Source organism: Fukomys damarensis, unplaced genomic scaffold (genome assembly GCF_012274545.1).
Source record: "Fukomys damarensis isolate Sample0158 unplaced genomic scaffold, DMR_v1.0_HiC HiC_scaffold_5, whole genome shotgun sequence".
Lineage (NCBI taxonomy): Eukaryota > Metazoa > Chordata > Mammalia > Rodentia > Bathyergidae > Fukomys > Fukomys damarensis.
Window position 1 is genome coordinate 82,439,876 of NW_022900917.1, and position 5,784 is coordinate 82,445,659.

The following is a 5,784-nucleotide window of genomic DNA, read 5'->3' on the forward strand; positions in this document are numbered from 1 at the left end:
TGAACTCAGGACTTTGTACTTGTGAGGCAGGCATGGTGCCACGGAGTTAAATCCCTGGCCCTACCGTTGATCTATTTGTCTACTTTTATGTATGTCTAACCCAGTCCTGATTTACTGGAGCTTTGTATTAAGTTTTGAAATGACACAGCATGAATTCTCTAGTTGTATTCTTTATACATTTTTTGGAATTGTTTTATTCTGGTACCCTTGTATTTCGACATGAACTTTTGTGTGTGTGTGTGTGTGTGTGTGTACTGGGGTTCAAACTCAGGTCCTTGTGAGGCAGGCGCTGGAACCACTGAGCTAAATACCCAGCCCTATATGAATGTCATTCACCTCAGCTTGTCAGTATCCGAAGGAAAACCAGTAAGATTTTGATGGGTACACCGTAGTGTCTGTAGATCCACTTGGGGGCATACTGCCGTCTTCACAAAAGTAACTCTCCTGACCAATGAACTTGGTGAGGTTGGATTTTAATGTAATTTTATTTATTTATTTTTATTTTTATTTTTTGGTACCAGGGATTGAACTCGGGTTCCTGCACTTGCAAGGCAGGCGGTGGAACCACTGAGCTAAATCCCCAGCCCATGATGTAATTTTATTTTTGAGTAGGTGGAAATTTAAAAAATTAAGTATAGAAGAGAGACAAGGGAAAGTGACTTGTTCTGTCCCACTCCTCTCTAGTAACCGCGTTTGTACAGGCAAGAAAATCTGACAAGTTTGTCTCCAGCCTCCTCTCGTGGCTTTATCACTGACCTATTGTAGCAGACCATACTGGGCAGAGGGGTGCTCTGTCCTGGGGCGCTTGGACTGTGTGAGTGCTCTTTCCCCAGCTCTGGTGTGTTTTTTCGTTCCAAGGCCAGAACCTGAAGCTCTTATTTGGAGATGCCACTTTGTCCACACATGCAGGGTCAAAACTGGTTGGGAATTTGTATCTCCCCGCAGCCTTGAACTAAGGACTGGGCAGTGGGGGAGAGCAGGAGCCTTCCTGGGTTGGCTGCTTAGCATCAGGCTGGGCTCCCTGGCTGACTTCACGTGGAAATTGTTCCCTGCTGATGTCCTCCTTGCCCTATACTCCCAACCTGCCCCATTACACAGGAGCCCTTCCCTTGAGAACGCTGTGGGACCCACCTAAAACAGCAGGTGGGTGCAGTTCATTTCAGTTTATAAGAACTTGCTCACATTTTGCAACTGCACCTCCTTTCCTTCTTTCCACTGTCTCAATTATCTTCATTCACTCATTTGATGGCTAATTTCCTCCACGCCTTTCCTTGCGCGTGTGCATGCATACCTGTGAGGTGCATTCCTAGGAGATGGCAGGCCAAAGGTACCTCTGGGAGATGTTGCTCCATGGCCCTCCCTAGAGGTCGCAGCAGTTCACCTTCCAGTTCTCCCCAGACACTGCAAACGACGCACAGAAACGGTTTCTGTTCAAGGATCCACTTTCCCTGGAGTCCTCTAGGGGGCGCGCACACCATCCTCTGTGAAGGGCTGGGAGGTCTCCAGGGTTGGCTGTTGGGTAAAATGTGAGGAACCTGGGTTTTCAGAGGGGACTGATGTACTTGGTTTTTCTCATGAGGCGACTGAGGCACGGGGAAAAAAGAGACCTCCCGTTTATCCTGATCAACCTCTCCCTACCTCGCTAGCGACACAAAACTCCACAGTCCACGCTTTCTCTTCTCCCACCTTCAAAGCCTTTGACCTCCCCTCAGGCTCCTCCTGCCCTGTTGCAAAGCATGCTGCAGGTAGTAGTATGTGTGCCTGAGTAAATAATTAAATGAACAAATGAGAATGCAAAAGATGACTGCAGATGCCACCAGTGATCTTTACATAAGACATCAAGCTAATGGTCAGGAGCAGGACAGTGCTTCTATTGCCTGAGGATGCTTGGACACAGGGTCCAGGGAGCTCAGTATGACTCATCCCAGCCCCTTCTTCCTCTTGACTTGTTAATTTTTGAGTTAATGTCATTCTAAGTAAAGAAAAATTAAAAAGTGAAATCATTTGCATGCATATTACGTACATCTCTATATCATATGATAGCAGTTTTTGGTGGCAAGTGCTTTGCTTCCATACTGACTCACCCGGGTGCCACAATTTCTATTCTGGGGTTTGTCCATGCTAGTGTGTCTTTATCTCACCAGAATCATGGAAGGGTTGCACAAATCTAACTTCCCTGTTTTGGGGTCTTTGTCATATGTCCTGGCAGGTGGTGGGTCTATCTACCGGAGGGAGCTCTGTGCTGACAGGCATCTTGATCACCATGTGTGAACAGGGTGTCACGAGCTGTAGACACTGCTTACAGGGGTCTCCCCCGCTCATGTATCATTGGACAACACTTACAAAACCCAAGTTTAAAGATGATTTGATGATGTTGTGATGGTGACAGCAGAGCACCCACCAAATGTGGCTCTTCTGAGTGGGGCAGGCCTGTGTCACTGCATAGTGTTTATCTGTAAAATGAGCCCTGCCAACATGTCCAGGAGGATACATTAAATAAGGCTGGGGCTCAGGGAAGGACAAGGACAGGGATATAAGTGGGAATTAGGGATATGTAGAGCCAACAGATGCAGATATGTTGTTGGGTGCCAGTGAGGGAAGGCACAGTCCTCCTCTCTCAGAAGTTGGGAGAATCTGGACCTGAAGGTGGACCCTTGCAAGTTTTGCCACTGAAAGCTTTAAATAAGCAACTGCAACTCTCATCTACCCACCCACTCATTCACCTACCTCTGTTCGCCCATCCATCTACTTGTCCGTCCTCCCTTCCAACCAGCCAGCCATTCATTACCCACCCATCTATTCAAACTTCTACCCACCCATCTTTCCATCCATCTTTCATTCATCCATCCATCTGCCGATCCACCTGTCCATCCATTTGTTTTTCCATCTACCCATTTATCCATCCATCTAACAAATACTTTTTGAAGTCTAACAGGGACAATGTGAGCAGCATGTGGTAAATTTGGTCTTTGGCCTCAGAGTCCTTTCAGTATGACGAGGATGACTTACTATAAAGATGTTATAACAAGATCATGATTATGAGGCATCTGACCAGGGTGGACAAAAGGCAGAAGTCTACCATTTGGATGGACCGTAGCTCTCCCTCGTATTTACCCTTTTTTTTTTTTTGCATACTTATCCTTTTATTCCAAACTGCTAAGAAGTAAAGCAAGCACTGCTGTGATTCAAGCTTTTTGTTTTTGTCTTTGAGAATGAAGAGCAGAGGCCTGGCTTTGCTCAGGGGCAGCTCAGGGTCTCCCTTAAGGGGCAGAGGAGAGCAAGGCAGACAGAGACTGAGAAAAGGCTGAGTTAGGAGGAGGCTGAGTTACAGGCGTTGGTCCCCAAGCAGAGAGGAGGCAGGACAGAGGCCCTCTGGCACAGCCACGCCTTGTAAGAGCGAGTCCTCTCAAGAACCCATTTTAGAGAGGCGAGTGTCTGTGGAGTGGGGCTGGGGCGGGCCAGAGCAAGAGAGGAAGCCCCAATCTTGGCCAAGGAGTCACACCCCAACAGGTCTCTCCTCCCTCTCTGGAACTGGCCCTTCTCAGATGCCAGCTGCTGTGGCTTCTGACCATGCAGACAGTAAACAAGCATCAGTTCTTGCTCAACTCTCTGAGCAGCAGGGCAGGAAAAAAGGAAGGAAATGAGGCCTCACTGAGTCCACAGAGGGTGCCGGGCAAAAGCTGGTAACAATGATTTCTCACAATAGCTGGTGGTCTGTGCTTTCTCTTGTCCAACGGATGGGGAGACTGAGGCTGTGGCCCCTGCATAACCCCATAGCCCACGGCCTCCCTGAGTGGCTTCCCCACTGGTCCTCTGCTGTGGCTTCTTTCTTGAATTTAACTGATTGCCCCAGCAATGTAATCACCATGGAGGAAATGAGAGCCAAGAAGAAAAGTCCCAACCCTAGGCCTCAGCCGCTTGTCTCTGGATCCCAGCCACATCTCAGTCCTGTATAGATGTCATGTTGGCCACTGTCACCTTGAGGGAGTCACAGGGTTGCTTGGGGCCAAAAGCCCCTGCATGTCTTGTGGCTATACTAGCTCTGCGGTGACAAGGTTCAAAAATAACTATTTTTCTCATGTGAGAAGTTATTTATAGGTTTTACAAAATAATTTTGTTAAGTAAAAAGAAAAGAAATAACTTACAATCCTACTGCCACTGACATGCGTACCCAGGTGAGCCCACCTCCCCTCCTAGGACTCTAGCTGGGCCTTGTTACCACAAGCCTGGTCACATCCTATCCTTGTAGCTGTGTAGGGCCCTCTGGCTGCCTGGTGGCTGTGAGGGCTGCCAGATGTAAGCACAGACCCTGGCCGCTGCAAGCTCAAGGCTGTGCTGCTTGCTGTCCCTTTTGCAAGTTCCCTCCCTGCTGGGCAAAACTCTGATGCCACTGCCAACTTCAGACCTAAGCCATGTGCTAGGGAGCCAAGGGAAGAAAGGCCCAGGAGACACACAGCCTGCCTCTAAATGCAGGGGGCAGATAGGGTCACGTGGAACTCTACACTGGAAGAGGCCTTCCAGCCACCTGATCACAGTTCTGGAAACACACACACACACACACACACACACACACGTTTCTACACAGGCACACATGCATACACCTACAAAGTATGCATAGACACATATGCATGTGAGCACAGAACAAATGTGTACACAGACACAGGAAGATACTATGGCCATGAGCACACACACCCTTGAACATACATGTACACAACACACACATGCACGCACACGCACTCATAACCGTACACACATGCACATATAATGGTATATACATTAGCACACACACAATCTACACATACACACAGACACACATGTAGATATAGGCACACACATACACACATGCAAACACATGCATACCTATACACATAGAGGCACAATCTATACTTTCACATATGCACACAATCCCCAGGGCCACACATGATCTCTCCTCTACTGCTTCTGCCTCACTTTTCTGCTCTGCACTTATCACCATCTGCAAGACTACCCAGCGTGTACACTGACCGTGGCTCTGGGGTCAGACCTCCTTGGTATCTAGCCTGGTTTGGCCAGTCTGCTTGCTGTATGACCTGGGCAGCTACTCCACTTTTCTATGCCTCCGTCTCACCTCTGCAAAAAAAAAGATGAGGTAATCCACAGGTCATAGGCGCCACGACACATAAGTGGCTTATTGTGAAGAAAACACTTAGACCAGTGCCTGGCAGTGACTTCACTCAGCCGTTACCCTGAGTACAGTGGCTTGCTTGGTGTCTGGTTACCTGCCAGGGTGGGGCCTCTCAGCCTACTCCCACACCCACAGCAGCACCTTACGTGCCCAGCAGGTACATTCTGCTGTTGGTGAGAGAGTGAGGTACCCAGCAGCTTGTGGGCTTGAATGCAGTGGCCCAGGACTCTCCTCTGAGCAGCTGGAGACTAGTGTGTGGCTCAGGCCAGAAGGGTGGACAGCTGGACCCAGGACCCTGGGGAACCGGTTTGGAAGCTCCTCCTCTTCTTGTAGGCTGGGGCCTCTGCAGCTCAGGTCAGGTGCCTCCAGGCTCCTGAATGACTGATAACTGAAAGCTGAGCCCTCATGCAGGCCCTGATTTCACCCCTGGGCTCCAGTGAGGGGCCAGGCCTCCCCAGGACAGCTGCTCTCCCTTGGGATGCACCAGCAGGGCCTTTTGGCCTCAGCCTATGCTAACCACATGCAGACAGCCAGGAGCTGGGGCAGGCATGCGTGCATATGTGTGTGAGTGTGTGTGTGTGTGTGTGTGTGTGTGTGTGTGTGTGTGTGTGTGTGTGTTG